The sequence below is a fragment of the Nycticebus coucang genome, chromosome 17 (genome assembly GCF_027406575.1).
Source record: "Nycticebus coucang isolate mNycCou1 chromosome 17, mNycCou1.pri, whole genome shotgun sequence".
Classification (NCBI taxonomy): Eukaryota; Metazoa; Chordata; class Mammalia; order Primates; family Lorisidae; genus Nycticebus; species Nycticebus coucang.
In genome coordinates, this window is record NC_069796.1 from 12302564 (window position 1) to 12329500 (window position 26937).

Consider the following 26937-nt stretch of genomic DNA (forward strand, 5'->3'; position numbering starts at 1 on the left):
GCACATACTGAGCTCTCAACAGATGTTTGCATTGTAACTGTAGTGTGTGCAAAAGGGTCTATTAATTGAACGGTAGCACAGCTCAAACCCACTCAGAGACCGCCCCCAGAGCAGCAATGGCCGACGGTACCCGCGCGGCAAGCGGGAACCCGCAGCCGGAGCGCAGAGCCAACGCGGCTGCGCATTCCAGAGCCCTGGTCCGCCAGCCGCGGGACGCCAGCGCTCTGCACGCACGCATGCGCGTTGTATTCTTCCCACCTCCCCCAAGATGGCGGAGGCCTAGTAGCGAGGGGGCGGGGTGTGGCTGCCGGAAACCCGGCCGCTGCTGGGGGGAACCTGCGGGCGAAGGCCCGGGAGCAGCGGGCCGGGGCTGGCGCAATGCTGTTCCCGGGAAGGGCTGTTGGCTATTGGTGACGAAGGTGAAGCACACAGTTGCCCTGTCTGGCCGCCGGCGCCCCCTATGTACGCCTCCCTGGGCTCGGGTCCGGTCGCCGCTTTGCCCGCTTCTGTACCACCCTCAACCCTCGGCTCCTGGAGCGCCGGCGGCGGCGGGGGCTGTGTCCGGCCGGGGAGGAAGAGCCCAGGCTGCGCCCGTCCCTGTGGCCGCGGGGCGGGCGTCTGGCAGGTGAGTGAGGCTGCGAGACCGACCGGCGTTTCCTTCCTCAGCTCTGCTGTGCCGCTGCGCGGGACCCCGCGGGACTCGGCCCGACCCCGCGGCTCTCCTGTCTCCACGTCCCACCCCCTCCGGCCTCCAGCTGGCCCTTGGCTTCGCTGGTCCCGCAGTCTCCCTCGGCGGGTGGGAGTCGCGGCGCCCGCCGCCCTGCGCCTTTCCGGGCTCCGAGGAAGCTTCGCCCCGGCCGGCGGTGCCCGGTTCGCGGGAGGTGGGTGGGTCGCCGGGCCCTCCTGTTCTGCTCGCTGCCCCGTCTTCCTCGTTTCGACCCTCTTGCTTCGTGTAAAAGTTTTTAACTCTCTGCCTGGGAAGATTACCCGACAGTCCGGCATGTGGAGTTACAAAGAAAAGGCTGTTATCCGGAGGCCAGTGGATTTTGTTCACTTAGATGAGAAGATCCAGTTCCCAGAAGGCTGGGACGGTTTAGAGGAGGCTGACTGCAGCCCCTGACCTGCAGAGGAGGGCGACGGTGCCTGTGACGGCAAATGATAGTTCAAAACCAGTCATCTCTCTCACTGTGGTCAATCTTTGGTGTCTGAGGCGAGGGCGTGTTAAGTTTTCTAGATCTAGTGAAAGAATTGGGAAGTGTTAGGTTCGTTTTAGAAAAGAAGACCTTATACTGTTAAAGACATCACGTCATGGCCCAGGAAAGGATAAGTCATGTATTCTTTTATCCAATGTTAGCTTAAATTGCCCCCTGAAGTTTTAGAATTTCATATTGTACAGACCCTTTGTTTTATTTAGGAAGGACTAAAAACGAAGAAAAGCTTTTTAACCTCAAAACTTATCAGATTTCTTGTATTCTGAATGATTGGTATTAACAATCCTTAGAGTACCTGATATTTGCATAAAATTTTTATGCTTGTGTCAGTTTCAGTTCTCCCTTCTTTATTGCCGGGGCAAGGGTAGTCAGAATTATTGGTATAAGTAACGTGGTGCCTTCCCAGAGTTTACATGTGAAGGCTGCAGAATCAAAGCGGTAGGGAAGGAAGTGGCCATGGCTAATTCTATCTTTTCCTGTAGTTGGATAATGTGTCAAGAGCCCCAAAATTGTAGAAGTGGGGTTAAAAATATAAACGATAGCTTGAGGTTGCAAATGGGTGGACCTTTTAAATTAGCATTAAATTGAGCAACATCATTTTCTTGAAGCCAAGTTATTGAGTTTATTAAACACAAACTGTTCCTGCCCTGTTAGAATTGTGTGCTAAAAATCTTTAACATATGGATTATAATGGACCTGACAGATTTGTTTACTTTTCGTTCTGCCTTATGACACATAATCTGCGTTTCCTTTTGCTGTAGACTTTTGACCTTTTGACAAATTTTCACATTTTAGAGATAGAATTGTTTTGTTTCAAAAGAGAAGGAATATTTGTATGTTTGACTCTTCTACAGGCTAGTTCCTTCCTTTGTTGCTAGCCTTAACTTTTCTACAACCAAAGACTCCATGTTTTCAGAGCTGATGGTGGCTCAATTCTGTGCTTTCCATTTGAGGGGACAGTAGCAAAGCCAGGGCTGCTGAGCCCTCTTGAGCCCAAGCAGTGGCTCACTGCTTCTGGTAAAATGATTTGAAGTCCTGTGTCAAAACACATCTTTGAGCATACTCTCCTTAAAACTTCTCACTCTTCTCTTATGGAACCTGGGTTTTTTTGTTTTTTTTTTTTTCAGTCTCTCTCAGTTTCTCTTTATGAACCACTTGGTCTCTCTATTCATCCAACCTATTAGTCGACTGCTCATTTCATTTGCCTCCCTGTGTAACCCTGGATCCCATGATCATTGGTTTTTAGTAAGTTCTTATTGCTGGCCTAGAAGTCTCCACATTCTCTACGTTTACCTTTCTAGCCCCCAATCCTGAATGAATCTCATCACTATTCGTTTGACCCTTGAAATCCTGAGGGATGCCAGAGAAGCCGTATAAGGTTATTGGTTAGTTGTCATGCCAGTCGGTGCTCTCTGTTGGGTCTTTAGTGTTGTGTTCTTTTTAGTCTGTTTTCCTAAAAATTTCTTTTTTTCCCCCCTCTAAAGGAATTTATAGCAAATAACTTGACCTCTTCATTTACTGGGAAAAATCTCAACCATCTGAGGTATCTTCCCCCTATTCCTTCATTTCATCTCATTATCATCTCCTTATTTACTAATACCTCAGAGGAAGAAATGTTCGTCTTCCTTTCCAGATGTGTTCGTCATCGTCCCTTCCTATCTACCTTTCTCTGGAAACTCTGTCCGTTATCCCTTCTTGTCCTCCGCCTTCAGTCTCTCCCTCTCTAGCCTGCATACATGGTTACGTCTTCTCCAGGGCTGCCAAACACAAGTGCTGTGTGCTGCTCTGCTCTGGGAGACCATTCTGAATTTTGAGTCTGCAGTGCCACTGTATTTCTATTCTTTTCTTTAGAGATTCATTCTGTCATCTCAAGAGTCTGGTATAGTAGGAAGAACATTGACTTTTGAGTCAAACAGATCTTTTGATGTTGGTTTGAAGTCTGTTAAAGCCACTTAGTAGCTATGTGGCTGTGGGCATGTTATTATTCAGACTCTATTCTGTATCTGTAAAGTAGGATGTTATTCTAACCGCACAGGGTGATAATTGAAGGAGTTAACACATGGATGGGAGTTAAAGACCAGTCCCAGTGTTTGGTACACTTTGGAGTTCTTAATACTCTCCCTTATACTCTGACTTCCTTTACTATTTCGCCACTGAAATTGCTCTTTTAAAAGTCCCCCCATGACCTCCTGATCACCAAATCCAATGATCTTTCCTTTGTCCCTGAATTTCCTTGCAAGATTTGTAAAATATACTCCATGCTATAGTAATAAAACGATTTCATTTCTTGGTCTTTCTTCATTGTTACCTCCTAATCCCCTATTTCTCCCAAAGTTTCTTCACATTTCTGACACTATCTCAACTTTGTTTTTCTCCCTAAACATAGCTGTTGCCTATATAAGTTAGCCTACAAATAGGATTTAAAATCTAAAGGAAATGGCATCTCATGTAATTAGCAAGTGTGTGGATAGAATTGGTTTGAAGAGTGGTTTATTCAGAGATTGTGTCATCAGAGCTGAGGTCTCAGTTCTCTCTGTCCTCTGAGTATTGTCCTCCTGTTTGGACTTTATCCTTAGAGTAGCTCCTCATCAAAAGATCAGTCCCAGCTGCTCGAGAAGCTGAGGCAAGAGGATCGCTTAAGCCCAGGAGTTGGAGGTTGCTGTGAGCTGTGTGAGGCCACGGCACTCTACCGAGGGCCATAAAGTGAGACTCTGTCTCTACAAAAAAAAAAAAAAGATCAGTACTAGCAATGTTCATGTTGTAGCCTTCTTCATTTACTTCCAAAGGGAGAGAAAAGGTTTCATTTCTCCTAACCTTTTCCCAAGATTCTTAAGCTCTACTTTGATTAAACAAGCATAGAAGATCATGCTGGCAGGCCTGTAACAATATCTTTGTCCAGAAGGATGGAATTATAATTGTCTTAGCCAGCAAGTGAATCTTATCTGAAAATAAGGACTGCAAAACAGTGTAGGGGAGGTGGAATGGATCCTGGTGAGACAGCCAGTGTCCTCAAGGTTCTGTGTGCTTTTTCACTGGGGCTTCTTTTGGTAATTGTGTCCTTCATGATATAAATCTTCCGAGTGGATGTTTCTCAGTTCTGTAACTCTACTTCCCATTTCCACTTCTTTTTTTTTTGAGACAGAGTCTCACTATGTCACCCTCCATAGAGTGCTTGGTGTCACAGCTCACAGCAACATCAAACTCTTTGGGCTTACGTGATTCTCTTGCCTCAGCCTCCCAAGCAGCTGGGACTACAGGTGCCTGCAACACCCAGATATTTTTTGGCTGTAGTTGTCACTGCTGTTTGGCAGGCCTGGGCTGGGCTGGAACCTGCCACCTCCGTTGTATGTGCCCTAGCTGCTTGGGCTACAGGTGCTGCCGCCCCCATTTCCACTTCTTGCTGTATATCTCTTACATGTCCTGCCATAAGTTTAACTCATACTTTCACCTGCTGTGTTCATATGTGCATGTGTGTATTTATATTCCTCTTCCTACTAATTTCTCTTTTCTAACTATCTTTCTGTCAATCAGCCAGTCTTGAAACCTTACAGTCTGTCTTGGTTCTTCTCCCATTGTCAGTGACTTGCCAGATCTTGAATACATATTATTGTAGTTAAGCCCCAAGTTACATAATACCCAACTAACTGGTTTAAACAGTATCTCACGTAAAAAGACATCCACAACTGGAAGATTCCCTGGTTAGTCAGTTTAGCTGCGCAGCGTGAGGTCATCAAGGATGCAGGTGCTTTCTACCTTTATGCTTGGCTGTCCTGAGTGTGCTGATGTTTGGTCTTAGACTTGATCCATTACAGTTGCAGATGGCTCTTTCTGCTCCAAGCGTCACATTCTCAGATAGCTACCAAAGACAGGTAGAAGTTTGTCCTCTCATCTCTTGATTAGACAAGTAAATCTTTGACAGAAGCCCCATTTCAGATGGCCAGCCTGATGTGCCCATGCTCTCGTTGCAAGAAGGCTGGGAAAACCAGTATGTGACATTTCAGTCTAGGAAGAGGGTAGGCAGACGGCCAAAGAGAGGGTTAACAGTGCCGGTGATAGTATGGTTTGGAAACATTTAAGAAGTTGCAGACAGTAGAAGGACTGAGTTGAAGAAGGACTGCAAACAAATTTGTCCTTCAGTATTTTTGTTGGAAGTTCAGGTTCATTTTCAATTTAAAAATTAAAAAAAAATTTTTTTTGAGATAGAGTCTCACTCTGTCACCCTGGGTAAAGTGCTGTGGCATCATAGCTCACAGCAATCTCAGACTCCTGGGCTCAAGTAATCCTCTTGATTAGCTGGGACACATACTCATGACAACGCTGGGCCAGTTTTTCTATTTTTAGTAGAGATGGGGTCTCACTCTTGCTCAGGCTGGTCTCAAACTCCTGAGCTTAATGAATCCATCTGCCGTGGCCTCCAGAGTGCTAGGATTATAGGCATGACCACTGTGCCGGGCCCATTTTCAATAATACTTGTGATAGCTCTCTATGTTCCAAGTGGGTATAGAGATATTTGTTTGTTTGTTTATTTATTTATTTATTTTACATCTCAGGGAGAAAATAGAATTTTTAAAATCTTACCCAGATCTAATTAAAATATTATATGTATAGTTTGCATTTGAATTCTGATATTAAATCTATGAAACATGGAGGTCAGACACAAGTTAGAAATTCTAGGCAAACTAAACTATAGTAGTCTTTAAATAAATCAACATTCTTCTGCAGTAAGGAGGTGTTGAAAATTTTAGTATAATGTACCAATATATTTTTATTTTATAGATATTTGACTTAATGTTAGTCACAGCCATTAGCATGAAATGTCATCCATTTCTTTGTGATTAATGTATCGACAAAATACAAAACTAGCTTTCTGTGAGAAAATCTACAATTCCTGTATTTATTTACTTGATTTTTTTCTCTCTTATAAAAGAAAATACTAAGTTGAAAATTGCTATGTTAGATTTAAAAAGGTCTTTAATTTTGCTCACTTGCCTTCAAAAAACTGAAGAACAAAATGAGACAGGCAGAGAATTTTAGAATTGGGAGAGATCCTAAGTATCATTAAATCTCTTGTGTGCCCTCCCATCCTTCTCATCACTTTTTTAAACATGTGAAAGCAGAGGCCTGGGGAAGATGGGTGACTTTACCTGCCTAAACTTATACTGGACTAAAATCCAGATCTTTCCCTCTTCATAGTAGGAGGGAATTTGCCATTTGATGCCATTGTTTATACGAGGCATAGCTAAGAGGATTTATTAATAACTATTAAGATCTGATAAATATTAATGCATCTTGATTATGTGTTCATTACAAATGCAAATAATTTATACTTCTTCCTGTGACAAAATTCAAAATCGGAGTAGGGGTACTTTGAAGGAAAGCAGTCATATAAGTTTGCTGGAAGAAATATTAGGGAATTTCTAACCATGAGCTTTTATATTTTCAGTGAAGTAGGTGTTCAACAGAGAATGTTATAGTTAGTAAAATAGGTTTATAACAAGTTTGGGGATACAAAACTGATACGAAGAACTTAGAGTGTGGCAACTCAACCTTTCTAAGAAACATAATAGCCCTGCTAACCAGTGTTGAATATCCTTTCATGTTTATGATTGTGAATTTAAAGTGAAACTAGCCAGCTTTGTTTCATGACTTTTTTTAAGCTGCTCCTGGTACAGGCGTACAACGAAAATCAGGATTTTACTAGGTAATAGAGGAAGCTAGTAGAAAGAGGTTTTTGAGTGTTTGACAGAAAGTGATTACTGTTGTGTGAGATCATTTTTGATAGGATTGGAGAACTCAACAAGATTAAGTGATGGTAGAATGACCTAGAACAGTGGTTCTCAAACTTCCTAATGGCGTGACCCTTTAATACAGTTCCTCATGTTGTGGTCACCCCCAACCATAAAATTATTTTCATTGCTACTTCCTAACTATAATTTCGCTACTGTTATGAATTGTAATTTAAATATCTGATATGCAGGATATATTTTCATTGTTACAAAGGGGTTGCCACCCACAGGTTGAAAACCGCTGACCTAGAGGGATAGGATGTACAGTTCAAAGACTGGAAATGTGTCATTGAGATTTTTGGTTAAGATTTTGGAGTTGGTGCAGTGACTGATGATGACAGGGCTCTGAGAGGATCATGTTGGAAGTGGAAGAAGTTAAGGAACTAAGAAGCCAGAGTAGTAGATGGGTAATCCACACAGGCTTGGAAGTCGCTGAGAGTGATGATGGGGGTAAGAGTGGAGAGGATGCTGGGAGCAATAAAGGGGACACAGCTGAGCAGTGTGTCAGAAGATCTTGAGTGTTTAAGGAAGTTGGAAACAAGGCTTGAAAGTGGTAATTGGATGCAGGGAGCACATCTTTTGGCTTCCTTCTCCTTTAGCATCCTACTCCGTCTCCTGACCTAAAGTGCATAGGATGTGAGAAAAAAGTCCTCTCTTGAGATATCTGCAAAGAAAGTGATGAGTAAGATAGGTAGGTAAAAGGGATAGTCACCGAAGAGCTTGAAGTTCTGGGGGGATTAGTTGATTAACTTATTGGTACAGTAATCTGTTGTATTTTTAGTTACAGCAGTACTGAAGTAGTATTATAGTGTTTGATTTTGTGAGTTACATAAATTTATATGCCATTATAGTAAATATTTTAAACACTATATCAAATCATTGTGAAATTCAGGGTTTCTTTTGTGGAAGGGGAAAACATGAAGAAAATAGTAGTAGTTCAGAAATCCAGACGTCTGCTATGGTCCCATCTAAATTATGTCCTCAGCCCTGCCCACAAAAGACCATTTAATTCATATGCAATATTAACTGCCATGTCTACCAGGTATAACATAGAATAATGCTATTTGTAGAGGAAAATATGTTCAGCTTTTGCATTTGGAATGTCAGGAACATTTCATTTCTTTTTGTTGCTCTGGAGTAAGAGTGTTTATTTTTTATAAAATTGCTCATTTCTGTCCCTCCCCTATTTTTTGCTAGGCAGTTAAGGTGGGACCTCCCTACTTCTTAATATCCTCTAGAGGGCTCCCGTTTTGTGAGGGTCAAGGGTTTAATGCTTAGAAATAAGAATAGAATTCATGTGTAAAAGAGAGCAAAGTTTCAGGAAGTCAGGGAATAAGGAACTATCTGGGGAATAATTTGGTCTTTTAATGGCTCCCTCTCTCTAATTCTAAAGCAAGCACAAAATGTTTCTAGAGCTTTACGGTCTCTTATTATCAGTAAAGATGGAAAAATAAATCAGAAATGTGCTTTCCCCCTCCTCCCCACTTGCATTTTTAAAGGTATACTCTTCATTCACTCAATGCATGTTTAATGTCTACTAGATACCTGGGACAGGGCTTGTCTAGTTGTGAAGGTGAAGACAGAGCTCCTTGTTCAGAAGCTCTCAGTGTAATGGGAGGAAATAGAAGTTGAGTTGATAATTGATTTAAGGTCTGTGGGGAGGTAGAGGGAAAAACACCTGGCTGTTTGGGATAGTTAGGTTCACAAAATTGGGTATTGAAATATGCGGAGTAGTTTATTCATATTCTACTAATTTTTGAGCATCTCCTTTGGACTTACCACAAGAATATTGTTTATAATACAAGGTGTCCATAAAGTTCATGTGCAATTTACTATGTTAAACTATTTTAAATTGCACACAAACTTCATGGACACCTTGTACAGTGACAGTATAAAAGGCAAGAGCCTTTTCTCAGACAGCTTAGTGAGGAAAACTATTAAAGAGGCAATCCCAGGTGTGCAAGTATACTTCAGTACTTGGCATGACATAGCTGGTAAGGGATGTCACTGGAAACATACTGGGGTGGGGGAGGGGAAGGTGTGATTCTGGCAAGGGACTTAGGGAAGGCTTTTGGGAGATCTCATCTAAATTGACTCCTAAAAAAAATGAGTCCACGTTAGCTAGGTAAAAAAGCAGGGGTAACAGCCTTCTAGAAAATAAAATAGTAAGTGTGATGAGTCGGTGTTTAGAGCATAGGAGCCCAAGTGGTCAGAGTGCTATTGGAATTGATGAGGATGGACAGGTATGAAGGGTCCGGATCATGAAAGACCTTCATGTAGTGCTAATGAGCTTGGATTTGTAATTTGTTACCTACCATTCGAGTGCTAGGAAAGGTATAAAATACTATCTTGACGAGTCTAGCAGCTGGCAATTACGGATGATATTTGGTAGGTGTAGTTTAGGGCTGTTTTCTGTCAATGTGAAAGTAGGACAGGCGACTGTTCAGACAGTAGAAGAATGTTATTCCATTCTGGTCCCCAGAGGAAACCACTGTTAAGTTGCTTGAGTATTTTTTAAAACATTTCAAGCAGCATATTGTTCTTAATATCCATTAAAATAGTATTAGAAAAAAATTATTTCAAAAGTAGAAGGCATGTCAACCCTCCTAGCTTCTGTGTGTAGCCAGGTAAGATTTTATATAGACCGTTTCTGTAAAATAAACAATGAACAAATTCAGGCAAGTTTTTTATCATGGCATAGGAGACTCTTTCAAAGAACTTTGTTATTTTAAAAAAAGTATCAGAAAGATCCCTTTTTGGTGAAGTCCCAAGTGTTTTATTGAACAAATCTTTTTGAAGCAAATAGCAGATCTGGAAGTCTTTACCATAGTGCATGAGGTACTGACTGGTTTGGGATGAAGGTGTTTTCTATTGAGAAAGGTATTTAGTCTAATTTGTAAATCTTACCTTTTGCTTATATAAACACTATGTGATACTTCACATGACTCTATCTGTTCTTGGAGTACTTGGCAGAGAAAGCTTAAAATGATTTATGAAGTAGGACAGGCTCAATGGCTCATGACTGTAATCCCAGCACTCTGGGAAGTCAAGGCAGGTGGATTGCTTGGCTCAGAAGTTCGAGATCAGCTTGAACAAGAGCAAGACCCCATCTCTACTAAAAATAGATAAATTACCCTCTTTGCCGGGGGGAGGGGGTGGGAAGGTGGGGGGTGGGTACCTGTAGTTCCAGGTACTGAGGAGGCTGAGGCAAGAGGATTGCTTGAGCCCAGGAGTTTGAGGTTGGTATGAGCTGTGATGCCATAGCACTCTAGCCTGGGGCAACAAAATGAGACTGTCTCAAAAAACAAAACAAAAAAGGTTTAGAAAGTAAATATGAAGTTTTAGTTTTAAAAACAGTCTGTGTTGAAGAAGGAATTACATTTATTGAGTTGCCTTGATTTTCCTTTCTCTCTTCCCTCTGAGAACGTAATGTTAAATATTTATTTATTTATTTATTTTTAATTTTTATTTAAGAGCCATGTCTTGAACATGGGATGGGTTTTTTTTTTTGTGTGTGTGTGTGTGTTTTTTTGGCCGGGGCTGGGTTTGAACCCGCCACCTCCGGCATATGGGATTGGTGCCCTACTCCTTGAGCCACAGGCGCCGCCCCAATGTTAAATATTTATTAAAAACTTTTATTAGGGCTGGGCTCAGTAGCTCATGCCTGTAATCCTAGCACTCTGGGAGACCAAGGCGGGTGGATCACCTCAGCTCAGGAGTTATAGCCTGAACTAGAGCGAGACCCTGTCTCTAAAAATAGCTGGGCGTTGTAGGGAGCGCCGGTAGTCCCAGGTACTCAGGAGGCTAAGGCAAGAGGATCGCATGACCAAAAGAGTTTGACGTTGCTGTGAGCTATGGCACTATAGCACTCAACCCAGGGTGACAGTAAGACTCTGTCCCTCCCAAGAAACAAAACAAAAAAAAAACTTCCATTAGATGAGTCAGTTTCCTAATCCTTAAAATGAATCTAAATATTAGGTACTATTAGGGGTAGTCTAGGTGACCCAGTGGTTTCTGATTTGATTGACATAGACCAGTAATATTAAGTAGTTTTTTTTTTCATTTTACGTAAACATAGTTTGGACTACTGGGTCTCTAATAGCAAACAAACATTTATCTTCAGACATCCAGAAGCAAAATGGTTTTATAGTCTATACTTTATATGTTTAAAGTTTGACATAAAGCAAGAGGAAGGGAAGACATTCAAAAAGGGAGAAAAGTAGAGTATTAGGCAGTGCCATCTGTCATTAGTGTGTTAGGATATTGAAAAAGTGTTTATATTTTCTTAGTCAAGGTAAGAATTGGGGGATATTCATATGAGAATAAAAGTCTTAAACCAAGGATATAGTTTAAAGTTTTATTAAGTAAGTGCCATCATTAGACACTAAATTTATATATATCAATTGTGGGTTATTTCTTTCCTTTTTTAAAAAAATAGTTTTAGGGAGTACAACTTGAGTTCTTTACATGTATATATTGTACAGTGCGGGAGTCTAGGCTTTTGGTGTACTCATTACCCAGGTAGTATACATTGTACCCTACATGGATCGTTTTTCATCCTTCATCCTTTCCTTGCCTCTCCTCTTAGGAGCCTCCAGTGTTCATTATATTACTGTGTGCCCTTGTGCAACTATAGTTTAGCTCCCACTTATCAGTGAGAACATGTGGCATTTATTTTTCTGTTCATGAGTTACTTCACTTAGAATAATGGCCTCCAGTTCCATCTAAGTTGCTGTAAAAGACATGATTTCATTCTTTCTTACTGCTGAGTAATACTACATCGTGTATAAGCACAAAACATTTCTTTATTCACTCATCAGTTGATGGACACTTAGGTCAATATGGATCTTTGTGATTGTGAATTGTGCCGGAGGCATCTTTTTGATATGATGATTTCTTTGCCTTTGGGCTGCAGGATCCTATAGTGGACCGCAGGATCAAAGGGTAGATCTACTTTTAGATTTTTGAAAAATCTCATTAAAAGTGGTACTGGGGCTTTGCACCCGTAGTTCTGGTGCCACGTTCCAGTTAGGGTGCTGGCCACATACACTGGGGCTGGTGGGTTTGAACCTGGCCTGGGCCTGCCAAACAATGACAACTACAACAAAAAAAATAGCCTGGCCTTGTGGCGGGCACCTGTAGTCCCAGCTACTTGGCAGGCTGAGGCAAGAGAATCACTTAAGCCCAAGAGTTGGAGGTTGCTGTTTTTAGTAGAGATGGGGTCTTACTCTTGCTCAGGCTGGTTTCAAACTCCCAAGCTTAAACTATCCACCTGCCTCAACCTCCCAGAGTGCTAGGATTGTAAGTGGGAGTAACTGAGCTCAGCCTTTGCTGAGTTTTTTGAGTTCCTTGTAGATTCCTTTATTGGACACAAAGTTTGTAAATATTTTCTCCCATTCTGTAGGTTGTCTGTTTATCTTGTGATTACTTATTTTGCTGTGCAGAAGCTTTTTAGTTTAAGTCTATTTATCTTTTTTTTTTTTTATGCATTTGCTTTTAGAATCTTAGTCATACTTTCTTTGCCTAGGCCAGTGTCCAGAAGAGTTTTCCCTAGATTTTCTTCTAGAATTTTTGTTGTTTCAGTTCTTACATTTAGGTCTTTAATCCCTCTTCAGTGAACTTTTGTATATGGTGAGAGATAGGGATCCAGTTTCATTCTTTTGCATATGGCTCTCCAATTTTCCCAGCACCATTTACTGAATAGTGTGTACTTTCCCCAGTGTATGTTTTTGTCCCCTTTGTCAAAGATCAGTGGGTTGTAGTTATATGGCTTTATTTATGGGTTCTATATTCTGTTCCACTGATTTTGTGTCTCTACTTTTGTGCTAGTTCCATCTTGTTTTGATTACTATAGTCTTGTAGTCAGGTAATATGATGCTTCTAGTTTTGTTCTTTTTGCTTAGGATTGCTTTGGCTGTTTGGGTTCTTTGGGCTCTTTTTTGCGGGGGTGTTCTATGTGAACTTTAGAATTGCTTTTTCTATTTCTGTAAAAAATGATGTTGGTATTTTGATAGAAATTGCATTGAATTTGTAGATTGCTTTGGGCAGTATGGTCATTTTAACAGTATCGATTCTTTCAATCGATAAGCATGGAATACTTTTTCATTTTTTTCATCTATAATTTCTTTCATCAGTGATTTGTAGTTCTCCGTATAAAGATATTTTACCTCCTTGATTAAATTTATTCCTAGCTCAGGTTTTTTTGGAGGGGTTGTTTGTTTTTGTAGCTATTGTAAATGAGATTGAGTTCTTGGTTTGATTCTCAGCTTGATTATTGTTGGTGTATAGAAATGCTAGTGATTTTTGTACATTGATTTTATAACCTGAGACTTTGCTGAATTCATTTATCAAATCTAGTAGATTTTTGGGGGGAGTCCTTAGAGTTTTCTTAGGTATAAGATCACATCAACAAACAGATAACCTGACTTCCTATTTGGGTGCCCTTTGTCTGTCTGTCTTTTCTTTCTTTCTCTCTCTTTCTCCTTTCTTTCTTTCTTTTTTTTTTTTTTTTTTGTTTGTTTAGCAGGCCCCAGGGGGGCTGGTTTCAAACCCACCATCTTGCTTAATTGCTCTGGGTAGGACTTCTAGTTATGTTAAATAGAAGTGGTGAGTGTTTCAGAGAATGGTAAACTCATCATTCTGTGTGCTTCTCTTTTTTGAACATCCTATTCTTGTTCCAGTTCTCAGGGGGAATGCTTTCAATTTTTTCCCTTTCATATGATGTTGGCTGTGGGTCACATGTGGCTTTTATAATTTTGAGATATGTTCCTTCTATGTTGAGTTTTTTTAGGGCTTTTATCATGAAGGGATGCTGGATTTTATTGAATGCAGGAAAAACATTCATTAAAATCCAGTATCCCTTCATAATAAAAGTCCAAAAGTCATTGAAATCATATGGTTTTTGTTTTTAATTCTGTGTATGTAGTGAGTCACTTTATTGACTTGCGAATGTTGAACCATCCTTGCATCTGATGGAGTTAAGTATGAAACTTCTAGGGAAGTTCCAGATAAGGAGAATAAGGAGCTAAGGAAAATTTACCCCAAACTATGATTCCTTGATATAAAGATTATTTTGAATTAAAAGCTATTCATAATCAGGAAACTCTGAACAAAGACTTTCCTCTAAAATCTTAAAAGGCTGCTAAATTCCTTATCACATGCTAATAGATCTGGCCCTAAGGTCATTTGAAGCACAATACCTATCTCTCAGGTTAACTCACTGATGAATCTGTTTCCCTCCACCTACCCATCGCCCCTTAGCAACCACTTGTGACAGGTATACTTTACCATTTCTCTCCCCCCTCCCTTCTAAAAGGCATCTTTAAAAGCCACTGACTGTCTCTGAAACTTTGGGAAATCATTCTTGTGGTTCCCCCCTCATACACATGGTATTTGGATATAAACCTTTCTCTTATTAATCTACCATAACTGAGTTGATCTTTTCGGCAAACCAACCTAGAGGAAAAGGGCAAGTTTCTCCACGATCCCTTCACATCCCTGTGATAAAACCCACAGGACTGTGGTGAATTATCCTTGATCCTTTTGATGGGCTGTTGAATTCAATTTGCTAGTATTTTCTTGAGGATTTTTGCATGTCTGTTCATCAGAGATATTGGGTTTGTTTGTTTTTGTTGTTGCATCCATTCCTGCTTTTAGTATCAGCGTGATACTGACTTTATAGAACTAGTAAGAGAGGATTCCCTCATTCTCGAGTTTTGGGAACCGTTTTAGTGTTCCCCGAGGACAGAGACTGACACCAGTTCTTTGTATGTCTAGTAGAATTCAGCTGTGAATCCATCTGCTCCTGAGCTCTATTTTGTTGGGAGATTTCTTCTTTCTGATTCTATCTCACTACCTGTTATTGGTCTGTTCAGAAGTTCTTTTTCTTTCTATTTTAATCTCAGGAGGTTGTATGTGTTGAGGAATTCATCTATTCCTCTGGGGTTTCTAGTTTGTGAGTGTATGGTCGTTCATAAGTCACTGATGATATTTTATATTTCTGTTGTATCAGTGATAATGTTTCCTTTTTCATTTCTTTTTTTTTTTAAAGGATTTGTAAATACATTTATTGATGGTATTCCTGTATGATGAATGTAGAGAATAGATCCTTTTTCATTTCTGATTATGTTAGATCTCTGTTCTTGGTTATCAAATTTTGTCTTTAACATCAATTAAAATTGGGTTTCTGTTATCAATTCTGATGTATTTCAAGGGACGATTTGTTGTTATAAACGATAAATGGTTCACCAGGTAATTTAGGTGTTCTATGATATTTTAAATTGTAAAGAAATAATCACTAAATCCTATTTTTCTATTTATTTCATGGAAAAAAAAATCCTATCTATGGGATAGAGGCTTTTTTTTTTTTGAGTCAGAGTCTCAAGCTGTTGCCCTGGGTAGAGTGCTGGGGCGTCACAGCTCACAGCAACCTCCAGCTCTTGGGCTTAAGCGATTCTCTTGCCTCAACCTCCCAAGTAGCTGGGACTGCAGGTGCCCACCACAACACCTGGCTATTTTTTTTTTTGTTGTTGCAGTTATCGTTGTTTTAACTGGCCCGGGCTGGGTTCAAACCCGCCAGCCTCAGTGTACGTGTATGTGGCTGGTGTCTTACCCACTGAGCTACAGCTGCTGCCAGAGGCTTTTTTTTAAAACCTCATTCTGTGTGCTTCTCTTTTTTGGTGACTTTAAGTCACTGAGTTTTTCAGTGTTAAAATGATACCTTTATGAATACAGTTTATGTTTTATTGTAAAATTGTTCCTTTGTAACTGTTTTAGGTTTTAAGTAAAGATCAAAGTTAAAAAATATTAAAGACATACTTTAAAAACAAAGGCAGGCATACAATCTTGTTTTAAACATTTAACTTTTAAAAAATTCCTCAGAATTTTTTTCTTCTAAGGAAAAGATAGTTTAAATAAAACACTGCATACTCTAAAACTACAGCTTTACCAGATTGGAGCATGATAAGAATTTAGAAAAAAGGGCAGCGCCTGTGGCTCAAAGGAGTAGGGTGCTGGCCCCCATATGCTGGAGGTGGCAGGTTTAATCCCAGCCCCGGCCAAAAACTGCAAAAAAAAAAAAAAAAAAAAAGAATTTAGAAAAAAAATTTCCTGACTTAAGATACAAATATTTAAATATTTTGTTAATTTGGTAGAGTGGTTGTCAAAGTTATTTTTGTTTTATTAACAGCATTGAATTAACAAATAACTGTGTTATCAAAATTTCCAAAATGATACTAAATAAAATGAAATTCCTCATAGTGTATAATTTAATGGTTTTTTTCCTGCCATTATATTTTCCAGTTGAAAAAGGTTTTGACCATTAAGCTTAGATGTAAATTAGTAATAGGATGCATATGGTTTCTGATAATATTTCCTTTTGAGTAGGAACTACACAGCTAGTCCTGTTAATTTTTGTTGATCTTGCTTAATCATATCCCTCCTTATTTGAAACATGTTTTTTCATTGCCTATAGAATGAAGTCTAAATTTTTTAACCTAACACAAGATTGAAATCTCTGCCCAGAAAAATTCTTAACATCCTTCAAAGCTAGTTCTGTTGCTGCTTTGTTTCTGAAGTATTTTCTTGATTACCTAACCAGAAGCTATCCAATCTTTCACTCTTTAATAATACATTGCCTTGTATTAAAACTTTCGTTGTAAATGTCTTAGTCCTCTACTAGATTATAAATTGATATCTTTTTTGTTGTTGTTGTTATATCATCACATTCATACATTGAACAGAAAGCACCAAGCCCTGTTCTAGATGTGAGGGAAACAGCAGTGGAGTAGAGTGTAGTTTTTGTCCTTGTGGAATTTATAGTCCAATACGGAAAACAGTGATGAGGGAGACGAATATATAAATACATAGATGGAGCTTTTCAGATGTCAAATACTTTAAATGTTAAACTTCATAATATGGTAGAAAGTTTGAGGATGGTAGTGGTGTTGATAAGGTCATCGGGGAAGGTCTGTTTGAACATGTGATGTTTATGCCAAGACCTAAATGATGTGAAATCATCTGAGAGCAGTCATCTGAATATTTGGGAACAATTTTTGGGGCTGAAGAAAAGGTAGTTCTAAGACTTAAGAAAGAGGGGAGGAAGTGGGGGCAGGGAGAGGTGGTAGGAGTGGGATCTAGATTTTGTAGAGTTGTAAGCCAAGGTAAAGAATTTTCGATTTATTTATTTATTGGGAAGCCAGTGAACAGTTTGAGCTTTTTAAGGGTTCATGTGATTACACTGGGTCTACCCAATCTCTCTATTTTAAGGCCAGTTAATTAATGGCTTAATCATATCTGCCAAGTTTCTTTTACCATGTAATGTAGTATATTTATTAGAGTTGTAACAGTGGGGGCAAGTCCTGGGGGTCAAAATTCTGCCTAATTTTGCATAAATAGATTTCATTTAACATCTTATAAGGGCAGTGAAACAGAACTAACTCAAAGTGGAGCATGAACACTTTCCATTAGGTGCCACCCCGCCACTGTTGTGCTGGGAATTAGTTTCTGACACATGTTGTTTTTATGGGAATATTCAAACCACAGTAAGCATTTTGAACATTTTAAAGGCTTTTGAAGATATTATCCATTTTCACATATCTTCATGGAGGTGGGCCCAGTGTAAGGGTCTTTACTGTGGTTCCTAAAGAGTGAAGAGGGAGGCAGAACAATGAGAGTCAGAGGAGGAGATATGACGGGTAGAAACAAGGTCAGGGTCCTTTAGCGTGGGAAGCACTCAAACCACCATTACTGGCTTTGATCTCTAGAAGCCGCAAAGTACAAGGAAACATTCTTTCTTAGAGCCTCCATAAAGGAGTACAGTCCTGCAGACACCTTGATTTTAGCCTAGTGAGACCCGTCTTGGACATCTGAACTATATAGAACTTGTAAGGTAATAAATGTATGTTGTTTTAAGCCACTAAATTTGTGGTAATTGGAAGGAAATTTAACATATTAGAAAATATTTTGCACTCCATGACTAAACTTCAAACTGTCTCACTTCCACTGTCAACAGAAGAAAGCCATGGAATGTTCTTGAGCAAAAGTATATAAAATGACCTTAATGTTTGCTGATTAGAGAGGAAAGAGACTAGAGAGAGAAAAACTAGGAGTTTATTGCTGATGCCAGGAACACTTCTTTGAGTCTTTCACCTCTTGAGATAACACAGGACACATGGATAAGTCTGGTTTGTAGACTATGAATATCTCTACCCTACTTAGTTTATACATCACTAAAAATCTCATTACCATTGTGATATTTCACCTCCTTCTCACATCCCGTGAAAAGCATAGAAAGTCTTCACAGCCAATTTGGCCTTGGAAATATAACTCAATTTCTTCCTGTCTTATGCTTTTCTATCACACCATAACCAGTATAAATCTAAATAAATCTGAGCCTTATTTGAAGCCTTATCTCCTGTAGAAATTCAGTTACATTTGCAGCTGTCTTTTCAATGCATACTTACGATTTTTAAAGAAAACAACAAAACCATTTTGCTAGGAGCAGTGGCTCATGCCTATAATAGCACTTTGGGAGGCTGATGTTGGGAGGAGTGCTTGAGCCCAGGAGTTCAAGACCAGCCTGGGCAACACAGCCAGAATCTATCTCTAACGAAAGAGAAAAAAAAAGGAAGAAAAAGAAAAAAGCTGGGTATGGTGGCACATCCTGTAGTCTGAGCTACTTAAGAGGCTGAGGCAGGAGGATCACTTGAGACCAGGAGCTAAAGTTGGAATGAGCTATAATTGAGCCATTGTACTCTAATATGGGCAGCAGAATGAGACTCTGTCTCAAAAATACAAGCAAAAAACTTTTGTTGATCTCTATAGAAAGGACTTCGGTAGAAAAACAGTTTAAGTTTGTTGATAAAGCACAAGAATCAATTGCCGTGACAGAAAGAGCGCTAATTTTAACTATACATTAGTTTATTGTAATCCGTACTTCTTGTCCATTTTTTAAACCTGTCTTAAGTTAGGCCTGTGTAAAAATGAGAGTGTCAGATTTAAGACATGGAGAATTCTATTAATCCTATTTAGTTACTTTCGTTGTTAGCTGCAGAAGGTTTGGACGGTTTTTTTTTTTTTCCTGAGGTTAATTATGTGTTCATATTTATAGCATTTACTTATGAAGGAATGTACTAAAAACAATGAAGCTGGTCATAACACTGATACTTGAAATCAAGGGTATAATTTGTCCATGCATTCTTAAAACAGCCTTCTCATACAACTTATTTCTATATTTCTTTTGATCAGAAAGTATTTTTGGACGGTGCCTGTGGCTCAAAGGAGTAGGGCGCTGACCCCATATACCAGAGGTGGTTGGTTCAAACCCAGCTTCGGCCAAAAACTGCAAAAAAAAAAAAGTATTTTTAATGCATATGTAGTATGTTGTATAAATGGTAATGTGTTTGATTAAACAGAGATATAGAAATGGCAGGAGCTTTATTCTGAGTTACATATAAGCCTGGTAACACAAAGTCTTGCTTCAGTGATCTCCCCGTTCAAATCTGTCCCAATATATTTTGATTGCATATATGTTTTTTATTTATGGGAGGATTGTTTTGTTTTGTTTCCTTTTTTAGAGATAGAGTTTTGCTCTGTTGCCCAGGCTGGATGGAGTTTAGTGACACATTTATAACTCACTCCTCAAACTCCTGAGTTTAAACAATCCTCCTACCTCAGCCCCCTGAGTAGCTAAGACTTAACAGTCATGTGCCACCATGCCCACCTAATTTTTAAATTTTTTTGTAGAGGTGAGGTCTGACTATGTCGCTCAAGCTAATCTCCAACTCTTGTCTTCAAGTAATCCCCCTTCTTTGGCCTCCCAAAGTGCTGGGATTACAGGTGTGAGCCACCATACCTAGCCTAATTATAGTTTTAAAACAGCTAAATATAGTTTTTAAAATCACATCAAACTTTTGGAATCCCTGAGGAAGCTGGTTTGAAAAATGTAACTGAATAAATTCAATTGGTGACAATATTATAAGATGTTGAATTTTTAGATTGGCTTGCTTTTAGATTTGAAGCATAGTGATTAATGAACATGTAATGGTCATGACTTTCTTCTGCCACTTAAGTCACTGACTAATTTCTATAAAATATGCAGTTAAAATTTAGACAAATATTTTGGCTACAAAGTGGTTTACTAAGTAATAGTTTGAATCATAGTCTGAGTCAAGCGTAATAGACTTACAGTTGTTTCATAGGACACTAAGAAGTTATTTGGGGGAGCTTTTAAAATGTATTCTTTGTTTTGAAAGATCGTTTTTCTTCTGAAAATACTAGGCCCTAAGAAAAATTACATCTTCTGAATTTGTCACAATCAGTGACTATATAAGTAAGTCTTATGCAGTGGATCATGTTCTTTTAGTAAGAGGATCTTGAAAATGTTTTATTTTTCATAATAGAGTTATTTAGGAGATAATCAAATTGATGCATGACCTTTGATATGAAGATATATTGTTTCTAAATATTTTAACCTTTTAATATATGGTTTTTTAAATTATAGTAATATGTGGTCTGTGGAAGTCATTCATTTGTTCATTCAACAAATATTTAGAATGTCAGGCATTATAACCTAAAGACTAATAAAGAGCAAAAAATCTAAAAGCACAACGGAAAAGCAGAAGAAACAGGCCTGTAATACCACCTTCCAAGGATAACCTCTGTGGACATTTTGTTGTGTGTCTTTTACTTTTCTAATATATATGTATAATTTTTAATAAAATGGGATTGCCAGGCGGCGCCTGTGGCTCAGTGAGTAGGGCGCCGGCCCCATATGCCGAGGGTGGCGGGTTCAAACCCAGCCTCGGCCAAACTGCAACAAAAAAAATAGCTGGGCGTTGTGGCGGGCGCCTGTAGTCCCAGCTGCTCGGGAGGCTGAGGCAAGAGAATCGCGTAAGCCCAAGAATTAGAGGTTGCTGTCAGCCGTGTGATGCCACGGCACTCTACCCGAGGGCGGTACAGTGAGACTCTGTCTCTACAAAAATAAAAAAAAATAAAATGGGATTGCCTAAAATATGCTATTTAATAGCTTGTTTTCATACCATTAATTAGAAAAATTAACAAAACATTAAAGAAAGTATACCTCATTTTAAAACCTGAAGTTTAATATCCTTTTAAATTCTAAATAGATAATAGAAACTGGTTTCCCATTTTTTTTAAATTTATTTTTAATTAGCATGTATACTTACTAGAGTATTTATAGGGTACATGTGATATATAGGCATACAATGCTTATTAATCAAATCAGGGTAATTGATATATCTGTTATCTCAAGCATTTATCATTTCCTTGTGTAAGGAACACTCCAATTATACTCTTTCAGGTTCTTTACAGTTTTTGACTGGGGCTGGGTTTGAACCTGCTACCTCAATCATATGGGGCCAGTGCCCTACTCCTTGAGCCACAGGTGCCTGTGGTCTTTCAGTTATTTTAAAGAGTACCATAACTTATCATTGACGACACTTTGTTGAGCTCCCTATGTAAACCAGAACTTTGAATTCCTGGCAGTTTGGATTTTTGTCCTTCTAATCCACGAAATGAGTAATTTCAGCTTCACGTGGTTGGCTTTCAATGGAACGAAATTTGTATTAAGGTATTAAATTTAAACCTCAGATTAGTAGTAGCTAACATCATAACTCTGTTAGGGACTACTCTAAATACTGCTTTGTATATATTAACTTCCGTACTTCGATTCCTATTTTATAGAAGAGGAAATTGAAGCACTGACAGGTTAAATGACTAACGGAAAAGAGCTAGAGTGGCAGAAGCAAAGATTCAACCCAGTCCACACGACTCCAGGGTTCTGACTCAGCCACTACACTGTGCTGCTATCATAGCTTCAAACATAATTGGAGTGATTTACCTAAGGAAGTCAGTGGTTCATAATCGAAAGTATTCACTGTAATACACTTAATAGAATTCTATTTATGCTGCAGACATGTAAATCATAGCGCATGAGATGTAATTTGTTATCCCTTCCCACCTCTTAACATCTCATGCTAGTCTTTCTGCCCTGTGGACGTCCCTCACCCCACCCTACTTTGCATGTCAGCTACCATCAGCTTCCCTGGGTTACCAGGGATGGGGCAGTTGAGGGCGTATGCAGGAGACTTGGTATGCAGCTAGGGTACAGGCCAGCTTTGCGGTGGGGCGGGTCCGCCTGCCCTGCGCCCTGCGCCCTGCTGCGGAGTGCCAGTGCGGTTGGGTCGGGAAGCCGAGCGTGAAGCAGCTGTGCAGTCCGCTGGATGCGGACCAGAGCGCTCTCCCTTCCCATCCGGAGCCTGCTGATTGGCTGGGCCTGGGCACACGTGACCGACATGTGGCTGTATTGGCGCAGCCCGCCGGGGTGTCACTGGAGACAGAATGGAGGTGCTGCCGGGCTCGGAAATGGGGTAGGTGCTGGAGATGCGGTGGCCTGGCTTGCTGTGGGAGGAGGGGAGGCAGTCTCCCACCCCCGCACTATCTTAAACCGATTGCCTTTGCTTGGTACCGGGTCCACTGCCACATGCCAGTGGAGAGGCAGGGGCGTCACCCCCCACCCCCACTTCCCACTGCAGCACTGGAGATGGATTTCCTGTGCTTCTGATCCAGGCTTTTTGACAGAAGAGGAAGAAGTGGGGGAGGGGGAGAAGTGTTAAGGGGAGTCTGTGGGAAAGAGCTGTTTTTGAAGCTACAAGGGGGTTTTGTTTTTATAATGCCTGTTGACAGAGTGGAATAATAGTATCTAAGGAAACGGTTAGAGGACAACAAAGAATGGAGCATATTCATGGCGAGAAGCAAAAGCTCTACCCCTTTGAAAGGCTTGTTCTCCTCCCTGGCGACGAGGACACATGCCGTGGTAGCCAGAGGCGGGGGTACAAAGCTGCTGCTAATGGCTGGTGTGAACCTAGGGGAAAGAGCTACTGGGGATGGGAGGACGAGAAGGGGGGCAGGTCCTGCAGAGCTCGGGTGGTGATACTGGTCACCGGTAGTGTGCCTGCTTTTGTGAAACATGTAGGTGAACTCCCTGTGAATAGGGAGGGAAAGAGACACCAGTGTCTTTGTTAGTTACCAAACGCAATGATAGTGGCTTTTTTGCGAGTGACTGCAGCAGTGCTTTTCTCCCTGTTAGGCTGAAAAGACAACTGCAGAGGAATAAGAAACCTTGCAGCAAATGCTGGGAATAGAAGTCCATTTACAAGAAGCCATAGTTCATAATTGCAGCCTGAATATGGGAGGAGATTATTCTGTTTGGTTTTTTTTAAGTAGGTAAAATATCAGGCTATGAATGTTTTGACGGTGAGATGTATCAGACACTTTGATTCTGCATCACAAAAGAGATGCTCAAATTCTTTGATTTAACATAGATCCTAAAGGAAATCTTAATAAATTATGTATGAAACAGTAGAGGTTTTCCTTTGTCAGTGAAGCTTTTATGCTATTAATTAGGTCATTAAAGAGCAAGTCACTTTATAATGTAAATTACTTTGTGAAAATTTTGTTGATAAATTTTTGTGGACCCAATAATTGCCATCTATATTTATTAAGCAATTTTATATTTCTCATAGGTCACTTTTGATGTCATTGAATAAAGTATACAGGCAGATATTTTAAAACCCCATGGCTTTTCTTTTAGATGTTTTCTTTTTAGTGAATGCTCATAAGATGTACTTTTGATAGTGTTTTTCATTGCACTTATTTTTCCCCTTACTTACATGTGTAAAAACATATGTTTTCAAATTAAGTACATTTTTAAATGCCTCATCTTTATGTGTATTTATGGTAACCAGTCTGCCACACCTCCTCATTCCCTGACCAACAATTGCAGTGGCTTTGTAAAGCCCTCCAGGGTAAGTGACAGTGCCTCTTAAATAGTGTTTAGGTAATGGGAAAGTCTTAAGAGAACTTACAATTTTGTTTCAGTAATTTTTTCAGGATAATAAGGAATTGGACTTAAATAATAAGACTATACAAATTTTCATTGCTAATTTAAAACAATTCTGCTTAAAAATTATTTCTGCTTTAAAAATTATTTGATCATGGATATCAGGATTAATAGTACTTAAGGTATCATTCTTAAATCCTGTGGAAACTATTGCTAGAATTAAAGATGTCGTATTAAAATTCCAAGTGAAAGTTAATAGCTAATGTTATTCAGTGCTTTTAATCCCACCCAGCATAGTGCTTCAGAGTGTATAAAGTTCTTCTTTTTACATAAATGATTTTTACCATTTATTCTCATTTTAAATGTTAGAGTACTCCTAATAAGGTATGTTATGACTTTTTCCAAGGTCATATATTGTAGGGGATATAAAGATGTATAGGGGTGTAAAGAGCTTAAGTTTTCTAACTATTTTATTCTAATTCTATAAGGCTATTTTATAATACCTCTTAATTACATAAAATACAATATAGTATATAAGATGATTGTGAAAGCAATATAAGTCACTGACAGATCATTAAACAAATGAAAAATAGATCCTACTTAGTTGTGGGTTTTTAATTACAATATAAGAATGCTTCATACAATACCTGGTAACTAAGCAAATGGAGAGGCAACAGTTTTCATAATGATATTCATAAACATTTTGGGAATCATCTTATTAATCATATGAATATGTTTAGAACAGCATTAGATTGAGATATTTTCTGAATTAAATAAGAAAGAACTAAATTCAGTTGATATGATTCCCTTACACATAAAATATCTAATGTATGGCTGAGCTTTTGACATTAGTGTTTTTTAAAATTATTCACTGTTACTTGATATGACCAGAATTGTGCTATTAAGATATTTAAAATTAAAAATTTATAAGTATACTTTATGAACTGAATCAAAGCTGTTAATGTTTTCCATTTGTATTAATTGCTCTGTAGATTTTGATTTTAGCATTTTTATCCATTTTGTAATGTTAATAACTTCACATAATTTAACCAATCTTTTATTCTTTTATATGTTTAAATGTTCTCTTCAGTTTTTTTTTTTTTTTTTTTTTTTTGAGACAGTTTCACTTTGTTGCCCTAAGTAGAGTGTCATGGCATCGTAACTCACAGCAACCTAAAACTCTTGGGCTAAAGTGATTCTCTTACCTTAGCCCTCCAAGTAGCTGGGACTACAGATGCCCACCACATGTCTGGCTATTTTTTAGAGACAGGGGTCTCACTCTTGCTCAGACTGGTCTGGAACTCCTGAGCTCAAGCTATCCGCCGACCTTGGCCTCCTCAGAGTGCTAGGATTACAGGCATGGGCCACTGCACCTGGCCTCTCTCTTCAATTTTTTTTGCAGTTTTTGACCGGGGCTGAGTTTGAACCCGGCACCTCCAGCATATGGGGCCAGCGCCCTACCCCTTTGAACCAGAGACGCCGCCCTCTCTCTCTTCAATTTTGATCTCCCTTATGCCTTTTTTTGTGTTAGAGTCTGAGTGAAACCTATCAACATGTATAGCACTTAAGATGGGACAGAGCATTGTGATTCAGAAAACAGGAGTAATACTTGAGGAAGTACATTTGCTACATTCGTATTTGAGCACATGCTAAATGGTAGACCTATGAAAGGTGCTAAAAGACTCAAATAAGTCATGGGAACTAACTTCTAAGAAAACTTAGAACTATGTGAAATTTTATTGCAAGTTAAACATTGATGGCTTTGGGTACTTCTAGGATCTTTAAAGATATATATAATCTAAAATATCTTCTAATTTAGAAGAATGTAGTGGGTTGCTCTTTAAAAACATTGTGCTTTTTTATAGAATTTGCTTGGGATCACAGGTAATTTTGAAGAATAAATTGCATTTGAAGTACTACGTATCTTGAATATAGAATGAGGTTAGATGAATAAATAGGTTCTCAAAAGTTGATTTTGTAAATCAAATCTTGACATCATCAGTCCGTAGAAGGCAAGCATTTCCCCTCCATCCCCATACTCCACTTCCACTCTCCTTGTAGACACTCACGTGTGTTATTGGATGAATAAATATGCAGGAATTCTTGGGTAGTATTTTTCTTTACATTTGATGAGGTTTTAAAAAATTGATTATGATAAAATATATTTAACATAAAACTTACCATCTTACCCATTTTTAAGAGTATAGTTCTGTGGCATTAAGTACATTCACATTGTTGTACAACCATCACCACTGTCCATCTCCAGAACTTTTTAATTTTCCCCAATTGAAACTCTGTAGACTATTTCCTCTTTTCCCCCTACACCCCCCCATTCTTTCTCCCTCAGCGAATTTGAGTACTTTGGGAATCTCATATATAAAGAATTACATAATATTTTTCTTTTATGACTGACTTATTTCACTTAGCATAATGTTCCCAAGGTTCATCCATGCTGTAGGGAATTTTCTCCCTTCTTAAATCTAAATAATATTCCATTGCGTGTATATACCATATTTTGTTTATCCATTCATCTGTCAGTGGATACTTGAGTTGCTTCCACCTTTTATTTATTGTGAATAATGCTGCTGTGACCATGAGTGGACAGCTACCCGCTTGAGTCCCTACTTTCACTTCTTTTGTATGTACTCAAACCTGTGTCCTTCTGCTCTGTGATGGTAACTTTACTATATAGTATTCTGTAGTACCTAACACTGTTTTCTAGTGAAGTCTTTAATTTTTTCCAAATCTCTTTTACCGCAAATATTGCTGTGGTATACATACATCCTTGTACATGACTCCATATGGGCTATGTTATCATTATACATATCACTGTGTAAAGAGTAAACAAAACTTAGTGGCTTAAACAGCCAACATTATTTCAGAGTTTCTGTGAGTCAGGAATTCAAGACTATTAGTTGAGTTGTCTGACTCAGGGTCTCTTATGAGGTTGTAGTTAGGATGGCAAACAGAGTCACTCATACAATCTCAGGCTCTCGTTGGCTGTGGGCCTCTACTTGGGGCTGCTTGAGTGTCTTCATGACATGGCAGCCGGCTTCCTCCAGTGATCCCAAGAAGAAAA

At 39.2% G+C, this 26937-nt stretch overlaps 1 protein-coding gene across 9 annotated transcripts in view; it reads left to right on the top strand.

Moving 5' to 3' along the window:
* The first annotated feature begins 240 nt into the window (after positions 1-240).
* APC (APC regulator of WNT signaling pathway) overlaps positions 241-26937 on the top strand; it is a 120091-nt gene continuing 93394 nt past the window's right edge. For 4 of the 9 annotated variants that reach the window (XM_053567027.1, XM_053567029.1, XM_053567032.1 and 1 more), the window contains exon 1: positions 241-625. The gene's annotated coding sequence lies outside the window, so the exon portion shown is untranslated. Of the gene's footprint in view, positions 626-22324; positions 22387-26937 lie in introns of those variants that run through there. The other 5 variants (XM_053567026.1, XM_053567028.1, XM_053567031.1 and 2 more) reach the window with 2 other exon arrangements.